This window comes from Rhinolophus hipposideros, assembly GCF_964194185.1.
Source record: "Rhinolophus hipposideros genome assembly, chromosome: 14".
NCBI classification, from domain to species: domain Eukaryota; kingdom Metazoa; phylum Chordata; class Mammalia; order Chiroptera; family Rhinolophidae; genus Rhinolophus; species Rhinolophus hipposideros.
The window spans coordinates 32,199,162-32,225,679 of NC_138060.1; the positions used below are offsets into that span (position 1 = coordinate 32,199,162).

A 26,518-nucleotide genomic window follows, 5' to 3' on the forward strand; every position below is an offset into this window, starting at 1 on the left:
GATTACTAAGCAATATTCATCCAGTTTATAAAAGAAACAAAATACAAGTTCCAGGTTTCAGAGGCATGCATCAGGGCAGAACACGTGTCTCTAGGGAAGACTGACTGCCTAATGAGTCAGTTGTCAAGTGTGGTAGGAACTGATGAACTACATATCAGACTCTGGTTCTCAAAATTGATATGTTTAGAAGTTCAGGTTTTATTTACAGTAAGAGTGATTTAGGTTTTAGGTGATTTCAAGTCTGAAGTGTAAACCAGCATGTCAGATTATTGACATATCCGTACATTGAGAAATGTAATTGTCAAATGAGGTGGACTGCCTGTGTTTACCAATCAGTGCATTGTCCTCCTGTAGGAAGACAGATTATAATCTGAACACTGACCAGTAAACCTGGAATGAATTCAAAGTGAGTTGGATCATCTTAGTGTCAGTATTATTGAGCTGTGGTAGCCTGATAATTCTGCTCTACAGCTGAACTGGGCCAGGACACTTTCCAGGGACAGTGCCGGAGACAGACTGCTGAATTTAATTTGAACACTCCTCACTATTAATTAATTCGGTTTCAGCTTTAATATAGTTCCGGACAAGATCTGAGTCCTCCTTCCCATGCCACTTTGTTTGTGTATTCATTCTCAGGGTTGGTTTCTTCTAACTTAATTCTCACTGTAACTTTACCTCAGTTTCAAAAGAACCTTTTCTGTGTCCCATGTACTGCTTCACTAGTGGATTGAATTTATCCTTGCAAAGTTGAGTAAGATATGAAAAAATATATACAAGTGGACACTTTGGTCAACGTTGCTCAAGCAGTAGTTCGCTGTAATCAGAAGTGTCTGGACACCGATGGTAACCACTTTGGGCACCTCTTGTAATTGCAGAAGTCAAACATGACTTGTATTCATCTTTTGTTGTTAGTATAGAGTATTACAATTTTAATAGTTTTCCTTTCTTAAAATGTGTATACATTTTTTTTGGCATCCACTGTATATTGCTGCTTGTGTTCTTATGCTCCCTTACTTCTGGATGTAGGAAGAATATGGGTTTTTGTAGTCAAGCCTGGATTTCAGTATTGGCTCTGCCAGCTGAGACTTTGGTCAAGTTCCTTCTTTGAGATCCATCTATCCATTCATCCATCATTCCAGAGGCATTATAACTGTCCTGCTCCTCCTTGCCTTCTCCTTCTCCTTCTCCTTCATAGTTATGTTAAGGTATAATTTATGTAACATAAAATGCTCTTGTTTTTAAGTGTATCAATTCACCCCAATTTTAGAATATTTTCATCACCCAAAAGAAATTCTGTGACCATTTGCAGTCACTTCTCATATAACTAGGCAATTACTAGTTTGTGTTCTGTATCTATGAATTTGCCCTTTTTGGACATTTCATATAAATGAAATCATACGCTGTGCAGTGTTTTGTGTTTCGCTTCTGTCTCATAATGTTTTGAGGATGATTATATTGTAGCATGTTTTAGTACTTTCCTTTTTATTGCTGAAGAGCGTTATATTTTGTTTACCCTTTCACCAGTTGATGGACCATTTGGGTTGTTTCCACTTTTTGGCTGTTGTGAAAAATGCTGCCATGAACATTAGCGTATAAGTCTTGGTGTAGACATACTTTCATTTCTTTTCTGTTGATCCCTAGGAATGGAATTGCTGCGTCATAAAGTAAATTAATGTGTAACACTTTAAGAAATTGCCAGACTTTTCCAAAATGGTTGTACCACTTTATATTTCTGCTTATCGATGTATGAGGGTTTCAGCTTGCCTCTTCTTTTTATCTGAGGGTTTAGGGTGTCTGATTAGATTTCAGTACCACACATGACATTAGCTGCTATTAGTGAACAAGACTCAGCATTACAGGAGTTTACTATTCCAGCTAGAAAAAAATATTAAAATCTTACTTAGATACAGAAACATAATGCTGAATGTATAAATACTTGGATTTGTACTAGGTGAATATGATTACTTGAAAAATTTCAACACAGCAAGACAAAGCATTCCGTAGAACAGTGATAAAATTTTAACTTTATTAAAAATAACGTTTAATTATGGAAAACTTAAAACATATAGATGAAGACAGTGTAGTTTAGTGAATCCTCACATAATTATCACCCAGCTTCCGAATTGTTGTCCAATCTTGTTTCATCTATGTCGATACACTCCTCTCCCCCATATTACTTTGAAGCAAATCCTAGACATTTTAAAGAGAAACATATTTCTCTTATCATACCTAAAGACTTTGGTAACAAATCTTTACTAAGAATTTACTACTTTTAAAGAGTGAGATGTAGAAAAAATTTAAATGTCTACTTTTATTTTAAAGTGGTATTTATTTAAATGATACCTTTTGGTACAGAGTTTTGTTTTTTTTTTAAGATTTTATTGGGGAAGGGGAACAGAACTTTACTGGGGACCAGTGCGTACTTTCAGGATTTTTTCCAAGTCAAGTTGTTGTCCTTTCAATCTTAGTTGTGGAGGGCGCAGCTCAGCTCCAGGTCCAGTTGCCATTTCCAGTTGCAGGGGGTACAGGCCACCATCTCTTGCCGGACTCGAGGAATTGAACTGGCAACCTTGTGGTTGAGAGCCCACTGGACCATGTGGGAATCGAACCTGCAGCCTTCGGAGTTAGGAGCATGGAGCTCCAACTGCCTGAGCCACTGGGCCGACCCTGCATATGTCCCTTTGAAGTAATATTTTGGATTTCTTTGGATGAATACGCAGAAGTGGGATCACTGGGTTCTTTATTGTCTCTTGTTATAGCTCTTGTCTTAAAGTCTATTTTAAGTATTGCTATCAGCTTTTTAAATTTTCATTTTCATGAAATGTCATTTTCCATCCGTTTACTTTCAGCGTCTGTTTTTCGATCTAAAGTGAATCTCTTGTAGGCAGCATATGTAAGGGTTTTGTTTTCTTATCCATTCAGCCACCCAATATCTTTTGATTGGAGCATTTAATCCATTTACATTGAGAGTGATTGTTGATATGTACCGTGTTTCCCTGAAAATAAGACCTAGCCGGACCATCAGCTCTAATGCGTCTTTTGGAGCAGAAATTAATATAAGACCTGGTCTTATTTTAATATGACCGGGTATAATATAATACTTAGTCTTATATTAATTTTTGCTCCAAAAGATGCAGTAGAGCTGATGGTTCGGGTAGGTCTTATTTTCGGGGAAACACGTTAGTTAGTGCCATTTCATTATTTGTGTTTTTGGCTTTTTTTTCTTTAGAAGTCCAGTTACCTTAGAGTTTATTTAAACTAAGAGAAAAAGATCATAATATTTTCATGCAATACATATTTGGTTCTTTAAATAACAATTGTAACAAATAACAGAAAGAATTAAGGAATACTGCACTTGTGATCCATACAAAACAGCAACATTATGGGTTGTAATAATTTAAAGAAATGTCTCAGTTTGTAAACTACTGCTGTAGCCGTTATATAGAGGCATGCCTTAGGTGGGCATAGGAATGCAGTTTAGAAACGAAAGAAAAAAAAAATCACACTGGAACTACTCAATTTCTTCAGAATCCTTGAGTGAGAAAAGCAACATTTAACCACCATACCGATTTTACACAACTTAACAGCACCTTGACTTAAATCTGAGAGTGAAAGTTGAGACTCTATTTTCGATAAACAGCTACATGGTAAACTTAGATGAGTTTTCTCCCTGAATTTTATCTGGGAGTGGCCTTTTAAACTTTTTATTTAAAAGAGGGTAGGTTTGATATTTTTATACTGATGTCACCAATGTTAATATTTCTGAGATCTCAGGAAAATTCATATTCTTTACAGCAGGTATAGCATGGGCTGAGGCTCCTGCTAAGCCAGACTGATTTCTCCAGTTTATTTTGTGCATTAATTTGTGTAACAGTTTCATTCATGTTGGTCTCCAATACCATTCCTCAATTACCATTTCTACAAGAATATTATGAAGTTTGTCTACATGGAAAATTAAATCCAGTTTTCAGACATTTTCAAAATAGCTGTCTAATGTTCCCACAAATACGTGAATTATACCTAAAATGCTAAGTTCACTTTCTGAAGAATCCACACAGAAGACAAAATATAACATTGTGTAATACCTATAAATCAGTTTGTTGTCAGATCCTCCAATTAATAATCCTCCTTCTAGGAAATTAGAAACATTTTCTGAGGTACGAACTGGAATGTCTTCCTGAGGATTTGCTGTTATCTTCATTGTAAGGCTGGTAGAACTTGGAGAGCTGTGGCTTCCCGTGGTTGTTGCACACGAGGATCACCTTGATCATGGCTGCGACTGGACGGATGCTGGAGCCCACGGGCTGGGGCGGGGCATGCGAGCCTTGTCTGCAGATCTCTTGGGGTGGTCATTCCCACCTGTCCCTTTCTTGCCTGTGCATGTGCATCTTGCGGAGCAGGGCCTACTCTTTTTTTGTCTTCTTATAGAAGTCCCTTTAACATTTTTTATAATACCTGTTTGGGGGTGATGAATTTTTTAAGCTTTTTTCTGGGAAGCTCTTTATCTGTCCTTCAATTTTAAATGATGACTTCATAGCAAAATTTTTTGTGAACAATCTTTTATTCTAGTTTTAAATCAAATTGTCCAAAGCATAATCAGCATCTCCATACTGAGAGAGTCCAAGATGCTACACAAAATAATTGCTTCTGATGTCTTTTCCTTTTGTTTTCAAAAAAGCCAGATGGACAAAGTGTTGTGTATTGTAATGAAAACATTTCACGTGACCATTTCACTTACCTTAGCTTGGTTGAGTAGATTGCATTTCTTTGTGTTTGGCTTTTAGTTGTATTTGTGGTTTTAAGCTATTTATAAAAATGGTTGCTTAAATAAAATGGTTGCTTAAAACTATTTTTGGATTTTACGTTTTTCTTCTTGTAGACTTTACTTTGCATTAGTTTCTTCTGGTGGGTATTTGCAATGGAGTAAAGGCCATGACCTAAATAAACATTGAATTGAAGTATATTATGCAAATTGCAACCTTGTTGAAATGGATGTAAAGTATAAAAAGACTTTGAAAGTCTGGGACTGTGGAAAGGAAACAAAATACAGTATAGGTTTAATTATATGTAGTGGTGTATGAGAGAGAAAAGAATTAGACAGGAGCCCTGGAATTGGAGCACTGGAATAGAGAGTAAGGGAGAAAATTATTAGAGTATGTAAAAGGAAAATGAAATATTTTGGAGAAGGGAATGATAAAATATTTTAACAGCTTAGTTCTTGGAAAACCATTATGAATTCAGATTTCAATACTGTAAGAAAACTGATCTTTGGAAATAAGCATTTTTATAAAAAGTTGCAATGAAATTTGTGAGGGTGAAAAGAAGATATACACTAAGAAAGGACAAAACAAAAAACCCTGTATTTCTGGGGGGTCTATAGGTCAAAATTATTGCATTATATTTTATGAGTAAATTCTGTGGTATTTATCTGTAGTTTTCAAATTCTTCTTTAATTAGAGAAAAGTTTAAACTGACAGGGATAACCATAGTTTATGTATGTAAATCATACTGTAATTGACTTTCCTAGGTCATAAATTCTCCATCATGGTTTGTTGTATGTATAGTAAATATACATTTGCTTAAAATAATTGTAAGGATTTACCATTCATTTGAAATATTCCATGATTTTTTACTACACGTTATTTTGGAGAGGATTGCAGGGGTGAATTAAGCACCTAACAATAGCATAAATGCTATTACAGTAAGAAGTGAAACTGTTTCTCATGTTAGCGTATGATAGTTCAGGTTTCCCAACATTAGCCTTTACTTAAAAAAAAGAGCTGATATTCACATAACCTATAGTTAACCATTTTAAAATATGCAATTCAGTGACATTTAGTGTAGTTGTACTGTTTTGTAAGTACTACCTCTCTAGTTCAGAAGATCACCCCATATCCATTAAGTAATCACTACCTGTTTCCCCAGATCCCCTCAAAAAACACGCTTTTGGCAGCCACTTACCTGCTTTCTTAATCTGTGGATTTACTTATCCATGATATTTCATATACATTGAATAATTTAATATATATTTGACTTATTTTACTAAGCATAATGTTTTTGAGGTTCATACGTGGTAGCTTGTATCAGTATTCTTTTTCGTGGCAGAATGATAATCCATTTTATGTGTATATCACAATTTGTTCATTGGATGCACATTTTGGCTATTGTCAATATGCTGCTATAGATGTTTGTACAGAAATTTCTGTGTGAACACGTGTTTTAATTTTTCTAGGGTGTATGTCTAGGAGTGGAATTCCTGGATCATGTGGTTAATTCTTTGTTTAGCTTATTGAGGAACTACCAAACTTCTGAATAGTATCTGCACCTTTTATGTTTCCATTGACAAAGTGTAGGATTCCTGTTCCACATCCTTAAAAAATCACTGTCTTGATCATTGTAGCTTTGTAGTAAGCTTTGAAATTGAGATATGTGATTCCCCCAGCTTTGTCTGTCTTTTTCAATATTGCTTTGACTATCTGAGCCCCCTTCCAGTTCCATGTGAATTTCAGGATTGACTTTTTCATGTCCACATCCTACTGGGAGTGAAGTGGTGCTTCATTGTAGTTTGACTTGGATTTTGTTAATAACCAATGAAGTTGAATGTTTTTTCATGTCCTTGTTGGTCAATTGTGTATCAACTTGGGAAAAACATCTTTTCAAGTCCATTGCTTATTTTAAAGTTTTTTTTTTCTTTTGTCTTTTTGTTAAAATAATTATTTACATGTTTCAGGTGCTAGACCTTTATCAGATACATAATTTGCAAATGTTTTCTCCCATTCTGTGTTATCTTTGTAACTCATTTGATAGTGTTTCAAGTTAAGTTTGATGAGTTAACAGTTTATCTACTTTTTCCTTTAAGTACTTGTGCTTTTGGCATCATAGCTAAGAAACCGTTGCCAATTCCAAGGTCATAGGTTAGCCCCATTAATTTTTCCCCTCTGTTTTATAGTTTTAGCCCTTATATTTCAGTTTTTGGTATATTTTAAGTTGTACATGTGGTATAAGAGTCCAACTTCATTCTATTTCATGTGGATATCAAATTATCCCTTTTTCCTTTTTTGTTGGTGGGAGAGACTATTCCTTCCCCGTCGAATTGTCTTGCAATCTTCTCAAAAATCAGATGACCACAGGTGTGTGGGTTTACTTTTGGACTCTTTCTTCTTTTCCGTTGGTTTATATGCCTGTCCTATCTGTACCACACTATTTTGATTAGTAAGTTTTGAAATCGGGAAGTGTGAGCTCTCTTACTTTTTTCTTTTTCAATCTGTTTTTGACCCTTATGGGTGCTTTGCAATTCCATATGAATTTGGGGATTGCCTTTTCCATTTCTGCAAAAAAGACCATTGGAATTTTGCTAAGGATAGCACTGAACCTATAGATCGTTTTGGGAAGTATTGCCACTTTAGCTATGTTAGCCTTCCAATCCATGAACATGGGATGCCTTTCCATTTAATTAGATCTCCTTAATTTCTTTCAGCAGTGTCTTGTAGTTTTCAGTTACAAGTCTTTAATTCTCTTGGTTAAATTTATTCTTAGGTATTTTATTTTCCGGATGTTGTTATAAATGGGATTGTTTTCTTAATTTCCTTTTGGATTGTTCATTGTGAATAGAAACACACCTGATTTTTGTATGTTGATCTTATACACTGCAACTAAGCTCAATTCATTCATTAGCTTCGTAGTTTTTTTGTGGACTTAGTCTATGTAAGATTATGTCAGGTACAAGTAGTTATACTTCTTCCTTTCCAATATGGAGGCCTTTTAATTCTTTTTCTTGCCTAATTATTCTTGCTTACTTGTTCCAGTGCTTTGTTGAATAGTAGTGGCCCTCTTTGTCTTGCTCCTGATCTTTAGGGGGAAAGCTTTCATTGTAATACGATGTTAGCTGCAGGTTTTTTCCCCCCATAAATTCTTTTTATTCTGTTAAGGAAGCTCCCTTCTACTTTTAGTTCTCTGTGTTGCTTTTAGTATGAAAGGGTGTGAACTTTTTCAAATGCTTTTTTTAATCTATTGAAATGATCACATTGTTTTTCCTCCATCCCATTCATTTGGTTTATTACACTGATAATACCATATTGAACCATCCTTGCATTCCTGGGGTAAATCTCACTTGGTCATGGTGTATAATCCTTTTAATGTACTGTTGTATTTGGTTTTGTTAATATTCTGTTGAGGGGTTTTACATGTGTATTCATAAAGAATACTAGCTTTTTCTCCCCTGTGGTATCTTTGTCTAGCTTTGGTATCAGAGTAATGTTGCTCTCATAGAATGTATTAGGAAGTATTACTTCCTCTTCTAATTTTTGTAAGAGTTTGATAACGTTGGTGTTAATTATTTTGAAAATGCTTTGTAGAATTCACTAATGAAGCTACGTGGACATGGGGTTTTCCTTGTTTGGCGGATTTTGATTGTTGATTCTCTTGTCATAGGTGTGTTGAGATTTTCTTTTTCTTCTTACGTTAGTATGGGAAACATTTTTAGGAATTTGTACTTTTCATTTAGATTATCTAATTTGTTGCTATACAGCTGTTTATAGAGTTTTCTTATAGTCCTTTTATTTTCTGTGAGATTGACAGTAATGTCCTCATTTTCATTTCTGATCTTAGTTATTTGCGCTCTGTCCACATTTTCTTAATCTAGCAAAAATTTGTTAATTTTGTTGATCTTTTAGGGAACTAACTTGGTTTCATTGATTTTGTCTATTTTTCTATTCTCTATTTCATTTATCTCTGATCTAGGTTTTATTAATTTCTTGTGTTTACTGGCTTTGGGTTTAGATTGCTCTGTTTTTTTTTAGGTCCTTAAAGGACCTAAAAAATGTTAGGTTATTATTTTGAGATAGTCTTTATTTTTCAATGTAGGCATTTACAGCTCTTAATTACCTCCTGAGCAGCGCTTTTGCTGTATCCCAAAGTTTTGGTAAGTCGTATTATCATTTTTATTGGTCTCACGTTATTTTCTAACTTTTCTTGTGATTTGTTCTTTGACCTATTTCTTGGTTAAAGGCAAGTTTGTATTGTAATTTCCCAGTTTTCCTTCAGTTATTGATTTCTAGTTTCATTTCATTGTGGTCAAAAAAAATAAGTTATAGATTTCAATCTGTTTAAATTTATTGAGGATTATTTGTTTCCTAACATGGTCTGTTTTGGAGAATGTTCAGTGTGTATTTGAGAAGAGTGTATGTTCTCCTGGTGGGCAGAGTGTTCTGTATATGTCTGTTGCTTCTACTTGATTTATAGTGTTCAGGTTTTCTTGATTTTCTGTCTAGATGTTCCAGCCATTGTTGAAAATGGGGTTTTGGAGTCCCTGTCTCGTTTATTTCACTCTCTTTCTCCTTTCAGCTCTCATCATTTGCATATGTATTTTGGAGCCTCTTGCATTCTTACAATCACCTCCTTGACGAATGATTGATTCCTTTTATTAATATACAGTGTCTTTTGTCTTTCGTAATGATTTTTGACTTAATCTATTTTGTCTGTATTGTTATCTGAGCTCTCTTTTGGTTACTACTATTTGTATGAAATATCTTTTTTCATCCTTTCATTTTGAAGCTGTTTGTGTCTTTGAGAGCATAGTCAGTTTTTTGTAAGAAGCACATAGCAGGATCATATTTTTAAATCAGGGCCAGTTTGTGTCTTTTAATTGGTGAGATAAGACTTTTACATTTAAAGCACTTACTGATAAGAACTCCTGCCATTTTACTATTGTACATGGGAACTGAAATTTCTACTGTCTTTGGTCAGTGACCAGACAGGTCCTTGAGTTTGTGAATCCATTAAAGAAAGAAAACAAAAAATTTCTTTAATAGGTGTGACACTTTAGCTCAATAGGGTTGAAACAGTGGCCATTCTCTGTGCTACTACCTAAGTGATCTCTTAGGCAGTCAAAACATGCAATCCCAATTTTTGGAGAGACTGTGTTCTTATTGATCACCCTGGCATTGGTAAGCTGCACCATGAATGCAGGCTGCCATATCTATAGGTGCTTGCCTCCGGGCTAGTGGATCAGGGATGATAGCTGCAGAAACTTTTTTAAATTTTATTTTAAAATGTAGAAATTAACGAAAGTTTACCAGCGTCTTTCTTTATTAAGCACTCTGCAAATGTCCAGAATTCTGGAAGAGTGGATTCTAATAGTTCTTGCCAGCTCAATATTATTTCAGTGGAGGGACCAATTTTTGGGCATTCTTTCTCTGCCATCTTCTGTAATGTCACCTCAGCCTTTACTTTTATATATTTTGACATTTTTATCTGTACAGTTTTCTGGCCTAAAATGTGTAAATGAACCTGGATAATTGAAGTGAATTTTATGTTTAAGTTGTAACTGAATTTATAAAGCTATATTTGCTGATTTAATTCAGTAATTTAAATTTAATATTGGCCACTGTTGGTTGGAAATAATTTTAACAATTACTAACTTTTAAAAATAAATGTTAAGGAGTAACCAAACAGGGTTTGGACCAAATAATTAAAATCTAATATAATTTGTGAAGTAAAACTATGGGGGCAAAGAAATAACTATATTTTATGATATTAATTAGCAGGCTTCAGTTGTAGTTTCAGTGGGTGAAAATGGATTTGTAAAATTTTCCCAAAGTAACATCTTTTTATTGAGTGATTGCTGTATTTCTAGAACACTGAAAGGTTTATTAAATCTATTTTAATTCTCAGCATCTCTACGGGTAGGTATTTATCTTTCAATTGAGAAAATTGATGCTCAGAGAAATTAAGTATATTTTCATGGGGTGGGGGGAATATCAGCTATTAACTGGCAGAGGTAGGAAGCAAGTTCAGATCTTTCTGGTTCTTTGTATTTCTGAGCTGCTTTTGATTATGGAATACAATGACTTGTAGGATTTATCTGAAAAGATAGAAGGAGCACCATTTACTCTGTAGAGACAATTTTTTTATGATGAGATAGTGGGTACTCACTATCATTGAAGTAGACGTTTTCATTGAAGTAGAGGTTCCTAATAAGATTTTTTAATAAATGTATACATATATAGACATTTGAGGGTAGTGGTGGTGGTGTGTCAGCTAAGTGTTAAATTTTAATCAAGATCTAAAGTCAGGTTTTACGAAAAGTATTTGAGTATGATATTTTCCAGACAAATTTGATAGGTTTAAAATTATGTACTTAAAGGTTTTTGAAGATGTGGCAACTCAAGATAGATATTGTTACATTTACTGAAAATATTTAAGATAGCACATTTATGTCCTTTTAACTTGTTCTTGGGAGACCTTGTGTTAGCTTCGTGCTAATAATCCTGTTATAAATAACAGAATCGTTGGTTCATGTATTCAGTAACTGGAAGAAACTTGAAATAATTAAGTCCTACATGCTCACTTGGTAGATGAGAAAATTGAGCTTTAAAGTTACTTAGGTTAGAAAACCACTTTAGTGATCCTTTTTCTTTAAGTCTTTCTTAGTGCTTAATTGCTCAAGATAGGAGTGGAGGCTGGCATGAGGGTCCAGAAATCATTTTCTAAAAATGCCAATTCTAGACAAAGCTTTCTAGACAGAGAACAAGAAACAACTTGGGAATTATGGCAAAAAAGGAGAGGAGCTGGAAGGACATTGTCACATGAAAAATATACATCCAAGAAAGGGAAGAATAAAGTGTTTCTTTTCAACAATAAGGGAAATTCGAATATTCTGAATTTATAAGTATTAGCAGGCAAGAGGAATAATGGAGGTGAAAGGGAGTAGTTTGCCACAAGAATATGCCTCTTTGGGATATTAAATTTTTTTAAAGCTGAGTATTCCCTCCCACCCCCGCTTCTTCCACCTCCCCCTCTTTCCACTCCGGTTCAAGCTGTTGTTTCTCAGTCAAGTTGTATAGGACACAGCTCCCTGGCCCATGCTGGTATTATGAGCCTTGCGCTCCCCCCAGCTGAGGCCGTCGGTTGCCTGTCATCGGTTCAGCTGCTCACAGTAGCTCAGGGCAGCTCTCACCTGCTGCTGGACGCTCATGATGGCTGCCAGCCACTCATGCTGGCCAGTGGCCCCTCATGGCAGCACACGGTAGCCCACGGCAGCCCACGCTGGCTGCCGGCCGCTCATGCTGGCCACCGGCTCCTTATGGCAGCACTCAGCAGCTGACCTCAGCGTTGGGAGCATCGGCGCTCTAACCATCTGAGCCACAGGGCCGGCCCCAAAGCTGGGTATTTTTAAAGCCCAGAAGAGTAAGGGAGAACCTCTGATCTTTCTTCCCCCTAACTTTCTAAAAAGAAGGGCCTATTTAAGGAAGGAGCTATCATCATAGATAATTAATTGTAGTACATTTTGAACTAGATGTAGCAGATAGGGAGGAACCTAGCAAGGTCCTTTTGATCAAAGCCTTCTCTGGGTCTTATTACCTCTGCATAGCACAGCAAACATGTTTATCAAACAAACATGTGCATTGCCATCTCCATGTGAATTGCCTGTCTCCCCTTTGAAGTCCCAAACCACTACCGATTTGTTTTTATTAGAATGGTAAGAATAAACCTACTGAGCACCAAAGACCTGAAGGAGTAAATATCTGATGTAAATATATGGTGGTGGGGAAAATGAGCTTTGCAGATAGTCTTGTGGTGATGTCAGTGTAGGGAGTTGTATGATACAAACCAGGAGTTTGGGAAAGATTTGTAGGCTAAAGATACAAAATTGAGATCATCAGTTTAGATGATCTTTAAAGCTGTAAAAGTAAATGTGGTTATCTGTGGGGACTGAGTGTAGATACTGAAGGGGAGGAAAATGTACCACCCCAAAACATACCATCCCCAAACATGTCTTTTTGGTGTATTGATTATTTTAAACTGGCTATTTTAAAGAAACAGCAGACAAAGGTGAAGCTCTGGAAACTGAGTAGAAACCACTCTTTTGTAAGAAACATTAATAAAGGAGAAGGCCCTGACTTAAATCTGCATAACAATCCTACCCTTGTTTACTGTGCTCTTCCAGATAATCTCCAATAACTGACGCCCCACCCCCAACATCCTCTTTTCTGTTTAGCTGGAGATAATATTTAAGGTGATGGCTTAGGTTATTTCTGATTGTTCCTCAGTTTTCCTGGGTCTCTCCCATGCATACAGGAGGTACACATGACATTAAACTTTTGTTAGTTTTTGTCCTGTTAATCTGTGTTCTATCAATTTATTATACTAGCCAAAGGCACAAGTAGGGTAAAAAGGACACATTTTACTTTGCTGTAATACAGAATAGCGCCATGAGTTATTTTGTGTGGGGCTGTGTACTCCAATCTTAAGTGATTGTAAGGGAAGGAGGATCCGGTACGGTTGGGACCAACAAAGAAGGGCAGGCAGCTAGAAGAGTAAGGTGTTCTGGAAGCCCACAAAGGTTTTTGATTTTGATTGTGTTGCTGATACAGGTCAAGCTAGGATGAAGACTGAGTATTGACCATTGGGGGTTTAGCAACAAGGAGTTAATGGTGATCTTGATTAGCTGTTTTGGTGCCATAGTGGGGAGGGGCACCTTATAGGAATGGGTTTAAGAGAAAATGGGACAGATGTTGGAAATAGCAATATAGACGGTTATTTTGAGACGTTTTGTTGCAAATGGAGTAAAGAAATAAGGTAGTATTGACACTATGGGCTCTAGAAAAGGTTCTTAAAAGAAATTGAAAATATTTCTATGCTTGGGTGAATGATCAAATAGTGATAAAGTTGATGTAGGAAAATGATTGAGGAATTGTGGAAACACATCTTTGACAAAGAATTTATAGCTGGTATATGAGTAGAAATGGGGGTTTTAGTTCGCGGAAGTTTTCTGATTGTTTCAGTTTTCTCAGTGAAGTAGAAGCTGAGCAAAGATGGGAGATTTGGTGTAGGATTGAACAGATTTATACGTGGGTGAAATGGTTGTCTAGACAGTGGGAAGGTAATTGCTCTTTTAATTTTTTTCACGGTAGCAGTCATGTTGTGTAAGAATGTTTGTCGTTAGTGGACTACATATACAACGGTGGTCTCATAAGATTATAATGAATTGTAAGCAAAAAGATTTTTTGCTATGTTGAAAGAAAAGGCTGGGTTGGACTAAGATGTTGAATTTACTGCTAGATAATGGTGGTTTAAATAGCAGAGGGAGGCTCAGTTTGCTGTCCAGCCTCCCTGTTTGTTTGAGGCTGGGCCCAGTGTTGGCCAGGGTTGGGGAGGAGGGGAGCCCAGAGCCCACCTATGCCTACCCCTGCACATACGTGTATCCACACACACAAACTCCCCTTCCCTCAGTTTCTCTTTCTTTCATTTCAGTCTCTTTCCTCACTTTCCCTCTCTCACTCACTCTTCTTCTTCCCCTTTTGTTATTGCCGCTCTCAAGCTTTGTCTGGGTCTCTTGATTTCTGTTCTGCCTTTCTCTCTTCCGTCCCTCTCCTCCCTCCCTCCTCCTAATATCTAGTCTCCCTCTAAGGGTACCTCTATTTACAGCCCTCTCCCTGTACCCCCAACTTCCATGCGTGCATGCATGCACGGTTTATTTTTATACTGTATTTTGTTGTACCTTTTTTTTCTATGTTTACATGTGTTTAACTACACAAATACTATTGTGTTAAAGTTGCCTACAATATTCAGTACATAACATGTAGTACAGGTATGTAGCCTAGGAGCAATAGGATATACCATAAAAGCTAGGCATGTAGCAGGTTGTATCATTTAGGTTTGTGCTACTATAGTCTATGATGTTTGCACAGCATCAAAATCACCTAACAATGGATTTCTCAGAACATATCCCATTTTTTAAGCGGTACATGGCTATATAAAATAGACGAGAATTTCCACTCGGTTTATTACTTGCCACCCTTCCTAAGAGGTAAGTAGTGTTAGTGGCTTTCTCTGTATCTTTCCAGCCTTTTTTCCTAGTTACTTACAAATGTATGCCCATACATATATAATTGACCCTTGAACCACTCGGGGCTAAGGGTGTCTACCTCCTATACAGTTGAAAACCTTCAGTTATCTTCTTTTATTAGTTTAATCAAATTTAAGAATAAATTGGATTGAAGGAGTTCAAGACAAGCTTCCCCAGTTTGCCACTTTGGCTTGTAGATTATTTTGAGTTGAAGACTTTCAAGACCCAGGTGTCTCAAGAGAAACTTCTATCCCTTAATTACCTAAAATAATTTAAATGGGGGCCTGACACAGAAAGATAACTTTTTATCATTTAACTTTTTGTCTAAATGACCTATCTGTATGGGGATAAACATATGCTCATCTTATTCTGTGAATTACCTTTTTTCCCTTTGAAACTCCAGGCTCTTATTCCATTCCTTAGCTTAGAATGGCATATGAGGCTCAACTGCCTGACTTATCTTTGCCTTTCATTGTCTTTGCAGGGTTCCTGTACGTAGGAATTCAATTAATTTTTCTTCTGCTAGCTTGTCTTATTTTTAATTTAGTCCAGCTATTAGAACATAGAAGGGTAGAGGAAAAAAAGTTCTTCCTGTACATCTAACATAATGTTAAAAAAAGTGGGGGGAGTTTTGTAACCTTTGAAGTCAAAAGTTGAACCTTGTGAATGTGGTTAGACCTGTTGAATTTAAAATATAAGTAGTCCTGCATAAGATGAAGTTGTTTAACTCACAGAAAACGGTCACTTTTTAACTATTGGAAAACCACTTTTGAACTGCAACTCTTACCACTTAGAATCATGAGTTCTAGATAGAAGTTTTCACACCACTTTTTGAACCTCATGCCTATATTTCTAATTTACTTTTTGTATTTCCTGTACATAGGTTTAATATCTGAAATATATCTTTTATCTCTTTTTTACAACTTTGGGAAATTTTCATTTGTATTTTCTTCAGGAAAATTATGGCTTAGTTTATCATTGAAAGTAGAGATATAAATTATGAATGACATGGGCCTTTCATAATAAAAATTCTTTATGTTCTAAAAGTCAAAGACATCAGAAAGGTCTTAATTATTGAAATTAAACTTCTCTAATGCACATGGAACATTTTCAAGGGTAGACCATGTGTTGGAACAAAAAACTAGCTTCAACAAATTTAAGAAGATTGAAATCATTCCAAGCAAATTCTTCGACCACAGTGCTTTGAAAATGGAAATGAATTGCAAAAAGAAAAGTGGGAAAACCCACAAATATGTATAGATTAAACAATATGCTGCTAAAGAATAAGTGAGTCAAAGGAGAAATCAAAAGGTACATAGAGACAAATGAGAAGACCGTATGACCTATCAAAACTTTAGGGATATAACGAAAACAGTAATAAGAGGGCTGTTTATATTATTACAGGTCTATCACAAGAAATAAGAAAAATGCCAAATAAACAACCTGTCATCTTAAAAAGCCAGTAAAAGAAGAAAAAAAAAATGAAGCCAAAAGTCAGCAGAAGGAATGAAATAATAAAAAATAGAGAGCATAATTAAATGAAATAGAGAACAAGAAAACAATAGAAAAATTAATGCAACGAAGAGCTGGTTCTTTGAAACAGTGAAACTAACAAACCTTTCTAGAATCCGTAAGGAAAAAAGAGGAAAGACTCAAAATCAGAAACGAAAGAGGAGGAATTACAACAGACACCACAGAAATACAAAGGACTATATAGAAGGATACTATGAAACACTATATGTCACCAAATTCAATGATCTAGAAGAAATGGCCAAGTTCTTAGTTACATATAACCTTCCTAGACTGAGTCATGAATAATTACAAAAGCTAAATAGGCCGATCAAAACTAAGGAAATTGAAACAATCATCAAACACCTTTTTCCAAAAGTAAAAGTCTAGGACCAGATGGCTTCACTAGTGAATTCTACCAAACATTCAAAGACGATGTAATACTTTTCCTTCTCAAACTCTTCAAAAAAAAAAAAATCGAAGAAGCAGTACTTCCTAACTGATCTTATGAAGCCAACATTAATTACCCTGATACTGAAACCTGGCAAGGATAACACAAAAAAAAGAAAACTACAGACCAATGTCTCTGATGAATAAAGATTTTAAAATCCTAAACAGAATACTAGCAAATTGGATACAACAATACATAAAAAAGATAGTACATCATGATCAAGTAGGGTTCTTTCCAGGGGTGCAAGGAATGGTTCAACTTACACAAATTGATCAATGTGGTACACCACATTAATGAAATAAAGGGTAATAATCGCTTTATGTCAGTAGGTGCAGAAAAGCATTTGACAAGACACAACATCCATTTGTGATTAAAACACTCGATAAAATGGGTAGAATAGGAAAGTACCTCAACACAATAAAAGGCCATCTATGACAAAGGCCATCTATGACAAAACCTTCAGCTAATATAGTCAGTGCTTAAAAACTGAAAGCTTTTCCTCTAAGATCAGGAAAAAAACAAGGATGCCCACTTGAAGCAGTATTATTCAACGCAGTATAGAAAGTTCTAGCCATGGCAGTCAGGCAAGAGAAAGAAATAAAAAGCAGCCAAATTAAGAATGAAGAACTCAAATTGTCACTTTTTGCTGATGATGTGATTATGTAGAAAACTGAAGACTCCACCAAAAAAACTATTAGAAACACTGAACAAATACAGTAAAGTTGCAGGATACAAAATATTCAAAAATCCATTGTGTTCCTGTATATTAACAACTAAATTTCAGAAAAAGAAATGAAAACAAAACAACACAAAAAACAATTCCTCTGGCAATTGCAGTAAAAAGTATAAAATATCTAGGAATAAACTTAGCAAAGGATGTGAAGGACATATACACTGAAAACTAGGAGATATTGTTAAAAGAAATTGAAGAACACACGAAGAAATGGAAAGTTCTTTTGTGTTCATGGATCAGAAAACTTAACATAGTTACAAATGGCCATATTACCCAAAGCAGTAAACATATTTAATGTAATCTCCATCAAAATCCCAATGGCATTTTTTAAAGAAATAGGACCAAAAAAAATTATATTTTTATGCAACCACAAAAGACCTCAAGTAGCCAAAGCAATCCTAAGAAAAAAAAAACAATTCCAGAGGTATCACATTCCCTGACCTCACATGATACTGTGAAGAGACAGTGATCCAAACAGCATGGCTTTGGCAGAAAAATAGATGCAGACCAATGGAACAGAATTGAGAGCCCAGAAATAAACCCACATATATATGGGCAAGTAATTTTCGATAAGGAGCCAAAAATATACAATAGAGAAAAAAAAGCTTCTTCAATAAGTGGTGCTGGGAAAATTGGAGAACCACACACAAAAGAATGAAACCAGAGTGCCATTTTTCACCATAAACAAAAATCACCTCAAAATGGATCAGACCTGAATACAAGACCGGAAACAGTAAGATACATAGAGGAAAACATAGGTAGTAAATTTATGGACCTTGGTTATAGGGAGGGTATAATGAATTATTTCAAAGGCAAGGGAAGTAAAAGCAAAAAGAAGTAAATCGGACTATATCAAACTAAAAAGCTTCTGCAAAGCAAAAGAAACCATCAACAAAACAAAGGTAAGCAACTGAATAGGAGAAGATACTTGCAAACAACATAGGAGAAACTATCAACAATACAAAGAGGCAAGCAGCTGAATGGGAGAATATATTTGCAGACAACACCTCCAATAAGGAGCTATTATCCAAAATCTATAAAGAACTCATACTACTCAACAACAAAAAATCAATCCAATTGATAAAAGGGTAGAGGATCTGAACAGACAGTTCTTTCAAGAAGACATACAAACAACCAACAGCTATTAGGAAAATGCAAATCAAAATCACAATGAAATACCACTTCACACCTGTTGGAATGACTATTGTCAATAAGATAAGTAATAAAAAGTAGTGGAGAAATGGAGAAAGAGGAATCCTCTTACACTGCTGGTGGGAATATAAATTGGTAAAGGCCCTATGGAAAATGGTAGGAAGTTCCTCAAAAAGTTAAGAACAGAATTATAGGACCCAGCAATCCCTCTTCTGGGTATCTACTCCAAAATTTTGAAAACATTTTTCCTTAAAGATAAACGTACCCCTATGTTCATTGCCGTATTATTCACAGAGTCCAAGACATGAAAACAACTGAAGTGTCTTTCAATAGATGATTGGATAAATAAGATGTGGTACATGTATACAGCAGAATATTATTTGGCCATAAGAAAAGATGAAATACTGACATTTGCAAGAACATGGATGGAATTTGAAATAATACTAAGCAAACTAAGTCAGACAGTAAAAGTCAAGAACTATATGATTTTGCTCATATAAAGTGAAAGCAACAAACAAACAAGACAAAGAAAAACTCAGACACAGACTTCATTATGGTGATTACCAGAGGTAAAGGAAGGTGGGGAGTAGGTAGAAAATGGTAAAAGGAGTGAAATAAACAGTGACGGGAGGAGATTTGACTTTGGTTGGTGAACACACACAATACAATATGCGTATGGTATATAATAGAATTGTATACTTGAAAACTATATAATTTTATTATTCCATGTCACCCGAATAAACTCAATAAAATTTTAAAAAGTAAGAGATTAAAAATATCCAGGGCTTCTTAAATTATTTTAAATAAAGTTAAATGAAGTTAAATAGTCAAAGAAGAAAGACTTACTTACTGCTTCTGTAGTAGTAGATTTAATGGAAAATGTGGCTGGTGAATTGAATTGCCATTTGATTCGCCACTGAATAAAGTAGTGAATTAATCTAGAAACTCATATAAACTACCCTTTACAACACTGAAGATTTGATTCATATCATGGCTTTTCCTTTAATTACCTTATTGTTAATGATAGTGTTTATTCATAGCTTTGTGAAAAACGGTCCAGATTAAGTATGCTCTGTGTAAAGTTACTATTGTAAAACATTTATTTAATTCAGAGTACTCTATGAGTTTTGTGAATTTTGTTCAAATCTGGGAAAAAAACAACTCCCTCCCCCCCCTTTACTCTTCTGTACCTCTGGCCAGAGGAAATAGGGTGATAAATGTCATGACATTAAATTAAGAAAGGCTAATGAACACTTCGGTAATGGAGTATGATGAGGCAAGCCAACAGAATTTAGGAATGAAAGTGAATGAGTTAGCCTTTAAAGATCTTGTCTCATTGGATACGAACATAGTGATGAATGACCTTGAAAAACATTGAAGGAAGTGAAGAGCACCAGGCCAATATCATCAAGTGATGGTGAGAAAATGCAGTTGACTGATCCTCTGAGTAGGAACAATTTTTGATTTTGTAGATGAATAGGAAAAACACTCATTTCTTCTTTTCTGCACTACAACATTGAGTACTTTGTGCCCAGATGTGTGGGTTTTTTATACATCAAGCAATTGTGTGACACCAGTTGGGTATCCTAAAATTTTAATCAGTTCTGGCACTATTTTCCTGGAGTTAGCAACAGATTCCACAAATTAAGGACTAGGTCCCACAAAATTCTCCTTTCCCCCTTTCACTTTCAGACACTGTCACGCAGGGTGGCCTGCGGGGTCTCTGCTCCCGCTCCCCACATAAGAACGCAGGACACGGTGAGGCCAAAAAGGAACACCCATGGAGCCATAAGTAGGGGAGTCATATCACTATATTCTCACCAGCGGCATCCGCCTGTCTGCAATCCGCTCTTGCTAGCCCCCATTCGTTCTGCTAGTGTAGCCACGGCAGTTATATTAGTGGCCAATGGCTCACTGGTTACAGCTGACGGCCAACTAGCCACAGCTGATGGCCATCCAATCACAGTTGATGGCCATTTACTACCTGAGCCAGCACCTTTCTATGTGAGGCCGAGAGCCTGGAAACTGCTTTCTGGGGTTTTGTCCCCACACTCCACCCCTACAGGGTCTTGCCTCACAATCTACGCGACAAGAGTCTTCCGCGAGGGGCCCTGTGTGAGGAGCCTGGAGGTAAATGCAATATTTTGGACACAGCCAGGCTCTCTGGGCACAGCCAGGGTTTCTCAGGGCACCACCAGTACTTCTGGGCACAGCCAGACTTCCTGGACACAGCCAGGGCTCTCAGGGCACTGCCACTCTCTCTGGACACAGCAAGACTTCCTGGACACAGCCAGGGCTTTCAGGGCACTGCCACTCTCTCTGGGCCTCTCAGGGTACCGTGCTGGAATAACAGCGACTCACAGTCAAGGTGTTTACATATTCTCAATGGTGGCTGGTCAAGACACAAAAGCAAACATCCGCTAGTTCTACTTCATGGTGGTATTTTCCCAAACAGTCAAGCGGTCCATTAAATTAGGGATGGAAGGTAATTCCCCATAGTCCATAGTCATTCGCCAGGGCTGTCCTGGGGGTGAGGGATGACCTTGACCTCACCCCCATCTCCCACGGAGGACTCAGCAAGCATTTCCTCCTGGGACTACAAGTCCTGCATCCGGGCTGCCTCAGCAAGCACTTCCCAGCACACAGGGCGCCAACAGCCTTTGCTTTTTCCAGCCTCTGCTGGTTGGGGAACCATCCACATCTTTCCACCCTTCCATGGGGATCGAGCTCTCAGGCAGCTGCTCCTCCTGGTCTTCCTCAGATTGAGCTTTCATACGCACAAACTGCTCCACTGCCCTTCGGAAAGCTTTGGCCAGCACCATATCCTGCCGACTACGCCATGTGTCGTGCAGGAAGGCCTTGCTGGTCTCTGCTCCCGCTCTCCACATAAGAATGCAGGACACGGTGAGGCCAAAAAGGAACACCACGGAGCCATAAGTAGGGGAGTCATATCACTATATTCTCACTGGCGGCATCCGCCTCTCTGCAATCCGCTCTTGCTAGCGCCCATTCTTTCTGCTAGTGTAGCCACGGCAGTTAAATTAGTGGCCAGTGGCTCACTGGTTACAGCTGGCGGCCAACTAGCCACAGCTGATGGCCATTCAGTCACAGTTGATGGCCATTTACTACCTGAGCCAGCACCTTTCTATGCAAGGCCGAGAGCCTGAAAACTGCTTTCTGGGGCTTTGTCCCCCCCCACACACACATCTTCACACATCAATAGGAAGTCAAGGCTGTTACTTGTGCTTCTGACTAACTAATGGTTCCCATGATCCCCTCTTTGGATTTGATTAATTTGCTAGTGTGGCTTATAGGAACTCAGGAAAAGTTTACTTCCTAGTACAGGCCTGTTATAAAAGGATACAACTCAGGAACAGGCAGATGAAAGAGATATAAGGCAAGGTATGGGGGAAGGGGCATGGCACCCTCCCAGGACCTCCACAGAGCTCCATGTGTTCACTAACCCTGAAGCTCTCCAAACTCCAAGTTTTTGCGTTTTAATGGAAGCTTCATTAAGTAGGCATGGTTGATTGAATCATTTGCTGTTGGTGATTATTAATTCACCCTCCATCCCTTCTCCCTTCCCTGGAGGTCAGGGGATGGGGTTGAAAGGTCTAACCTTCTAATCACCTGGTTGGTTCCCAGGCAACAAGCCCCCATCCTTCGGGACTTCCTAAAAATCACCTCATTAACATAATCTCAGGTATGGTTGATAGGGGCTTGTTACGAATAATAAAAGATACCTTGATTGCTCTGATCACTTTGGAAATTATAAGGGTTTTAGGAACTCTGTGCCATGAAGACCATATATATATTTATCACAAATTATAATGTCTCTGGATAAAAAATCAGACACAAAATCCTTAAGTATTTGAATAAAACAGTGATCTCATCAAAGACATTATCTTATAAAATTAAGCAGGATAGTGACACGTTAAAGGAAGACATTTTTAACAGGAGCAAAAGATGGTTTGATCTCTCCAGTAAGACAACTTTGTTCGCAAATCAGAAGGCTGTAAAAACTATAAGCACCAGTACACAAAGTATTTTTTAAGATAAGTAGGTCAGTTCTGTTCAGAGATTTAATGTGAACAAAATAGGAAACAATTTCTGGATCCTTGACTTTAAAGTAGATATGGTTGAGTTGTTAGATTCAGAAGCTCAGGAATGTAGATTTTTTTCCTGAGTCTCCATGGGAACAGCATCTCTGCCAGCATTTACTAGTCTCAAACTTTTTCAAACAATCTCTCACAACAGGAGATTTCTATGAGGAGGACCCCCTATTTTACAGGAAACTCTACATTCCCTGAAGCATTGATTTCCCATGCTTTATATAGGTTAAGATATCAAGAAAACAAGAAAATGTGTTCTCTACAAACTTGTTTACTATTTTATGATATGAAACAGGATTCCAAGAAGAGAAAATTATACCTTCAGGAAGTAAGGGATCATCTTAAGAGAAGAATTACAGCTATTGTTCCAGGAATCAATAGGTCTTAAGTGGTGGTCAATCACTGGTCTTCAGGAATTAATCCAATAAAATAGTATTGGGAGGCAGGAGAGTATAGTTTTAATTGTTGGTTTTGTCACTTCTTACTTGATTTTTGGGCGAGTGTTATATCTCCTTTAGTCACAGTTTCTTGTTCTGTAAATTGACAATGAAGCTGAGAGAATATATTTGAAAATGATTTGTTAAACTGTCATACGTTACATGAGTATATTTAAGGATATTCTGTTATATTTGTTCTGGTTTTGAAGATTGTAAATAGAAAGTTAGGGAAAAACAGGGAAAACAGGAAAAAAATGTTTAACAGTGGAGTCTTATTAAAATTCCAGATAAAGTTTTATCTTTGTTTTAAGTTTTACAAATAGCATTTAATGTCAAGATGAGTTATTTTTATAACAAAAAATTGACAGTTGGTCTCACTACCTTCAACAAATGTTTAAAAATTTTTGAAACAAACAGGACCTGTGTTCTTGCTAACTGTTTATTAATCATGGGGTTTTCTATAGTTATAATATGTATTTCATAAAAAAAGACTGTAGATATCTGACTTGTGCAAAATGTTCTGTTTCCCTGAAAATAAGACCGGATCTTATATTATTTTTTGCTCCAAAAGACGCATAAGGGCTTATTTGCAGGGGATGTCTTATTTTTTCATGTAGAACAACCTACATTTATTTAAATACAGTCATGTCATCATCTTTTGGAGCATTGTCGTAACATACTAAATGTGTCTGTCTGGCTGACGATCTTAACTGGGGCTTATTTTCAGGGTAGGTCTTAGTTTGGGGGAAACATAGTACCTTATGTTTATTTATTGAAACTTGCTGTGTAATCCTGGTTTTAGAAATAAATGCTCTAACTTCTCTATTAAACAAGATACACATCCAGGGAATACATTAAGGACAATGAAATTTTGGTGTGTTCATTTTCTATTCTTAGTCGCGTAATTCCACATTTTAAACTGTCAGAGTTATGTCTTATTTCAAAGAGTTCAGGTACATGAAGTTTACCAGTAATAAAGTACAGTGCATTGTGGTATTGGAGGTAGTCAGTATTTGTGATTGAATTTCTTTTTTCACCTGGAGATCCTTAGGCTACCCTCATTAGAATCAACTTGTTAAAAGTCTAACCTCTGATGATCACCCAACACATGCTAAACACAGTCAAGATTGGTTACACATTGAATTATCTGGGGAATTTAAAAAATATGGATGGCTGGACTCCACCTACAGAGAATTTGATTTAATTGGTCTGGAGTTGTGACTAGTGGTTCTTAAAGTGTATTAGAATTATCTGAAGGGCTTCTTAAAATGGGAATTGTTGGGCCCCCAATTGAGAGTTTGTGATTCAGTGGTCAGGGTTGAGACCTGAGATTTTGTAGGTCTAATAAGTTCACAGGAGATGCTGAAGCTAGTCTAGGGTCCATACTTTGAGAACTGTACTCTGACTGAGGTTGTGAACTACTTGTTTAATTTGGAGAATATGTAAAATTAAATGAGGAAACTCGGTCTATAAGGAACATAGGAAATGTAATAGATTTCAAAGTGAAACGTGGTAAGTGTGGTAAACTGTTTTATAAAGCAGAAAGATTATTATATTCATTATCTCCATAAGTCTAAAGTTTATTTACAGTGAAAAATCCTAAACATTATAAATGACTTACCAGAAAGAATATTCTCAGAGATGTTAAAAAAAGCAAATGTTTTCAGTCTCTCTCTTGTCAGGTTTGTTCAGGTGTAATTTACATACAGTAAAATTTATTCTTCCTAAGTTTTGATTTTGCAACTATCAACAAGATGAAAATACAGAGTTGTAACAATTCTCTCTTGCTCCTGTGTGGTAACCCTTTCTCCAACCCAGCTCCTGGCAAACACTGATCTCTTTTTCACCCTGTAGTTCTTCCTCTTCCAGAATGTTACATAAGTATGAAACCTTTTGATTCTAGCTTCTTTCACTAAGCATAGTTTAATTTAGATTCAATCATGTTGCATTTATTATTTCATTTTTGTTTTGGTAAGAGCAATTTAGGTTTACAGCTAAATTGAGATGAAAGTGCAGGGTTCACATATATCCCCGCACCTCACTGGCAGCAGAGGCATACAGCCGCCCTCACTGGCAGCAGAGGCATTCATTAATTATAATCAGTGAACCTACATCAACATATCATTTTCACCCAAACTCCAGTTTACATTAGGGTTCATTCTTGTACATTATGAGTTTTGACAAAAGTCTAATGGCATGTATCCACCATTGTAGTATCATACAGAATTGTTTCACTGCCTGTGCTTTGCCTATTCTTAACCTCTCCCACTCTCTTTACCTCTGGCAACCACTGATCTTTTTACAGTCCTCCATAGTTTTTGCCTTTTCCAGAATGCCATATAGCTGGAATCATATAGTATGTAGTGTTTCCAGATTGACTTTTGTCACTTAGTAATATGCATTTAATCCTCCTCCATGTCTTTTCATGGCTCAATAGTTCATTTCTTTTTATTGCTGAATAATACCATAGTTTATCCATTCACTTGCTAAAGGACATCTTGGTTATTTCCAAGTTTTTTGCGGTTATGAATAAAGATGTTATAAACGTGTGTGTAGTTTTTTGCATAAGTTTTCAGTTTATTTGGATAATTTTCAAGGTGTGTAGTTCTTGGATTATATGGTAAGAGTATATTTAGTTTTGTGAGAAACTGCCAAATTGTACTATTTTGCATTCTTGTCAGCAGTGAAAGAGAGTTCCTGTTGTTGTACATCCTCTCCAGCATTTGATATTGTCAGTGTTCCAGATTTAGGCCATTCTGATAGATATGTAAGGGCATTTTGTTGTTTCATATGAACGTACGTTTACATACGCTTATATTCTGTGTATCTTCTTTGGTGAGGAAGCAGTTCAGATCTTCAGATCTTTTGCCTTTTTGAAAGTAAGAGTGTTCTTTTTATTTACTATTGAGTTTTAAGAGTTCTTTGTATATTTTATGTAAGTCTTTTATCAGATATATTGTTCGCAAATATTTTCTCCCAGTCTTTGTCTTTGCTTATCCTCTTGACTGTGTAATTTGCAGAGGAGAAGTTTTTAATTTAACAAAGTCCAACTTATCAATTTTTTTTTCTGGATTGTGCCTTTGGTGTTGTATTTAAAATGTCATCTCCAAGTGCAAGGTCATCTAGATTTTCTCCTATGTTATCTTATAAATTTTATAATTTTGTATTTTACCTTTAGGCTTGTGATCTATTTTTGAGTTAATTTTTGTAAAGGATGTAAAATTGGTGTCTAGCTTCTTTCTTTCCTCCCCCTTCTCCTCCCCCTCTTCTCCTCCT

At 36.5% G+C, this 26,518-nt stretch overlaps 1 protein-coding gene and 1 pseudogene across 3 annotated transcripts in view; one reads left to right on the forward strand and one right to left on the reverse strand.

Annotated features, from left to right (window-relative positions):
- STAG1 (STAG1 cohesin complex component) overlaps positions 1-26,518 on the forward strand; it is a 328,953-nt gene that overhangs the window by 18,102 nt on the left and 284,333 nt on the right. The window lies entirely within an intron of this gene.
- LOC308507610 (AP-3 complex subunit sigma-1-like) lies at positions 3,705-4,271 on the reverse strand (annotated as a pseudogene). Its single transcript has 2 exons — positions 4,021-4,271; positions 3,705-3,942 (listed from the first exon to the last, which is right to left on the reverse strand). The product of its transcript is annotated as an AP-3 complex subunit sigma-1-like (transcript).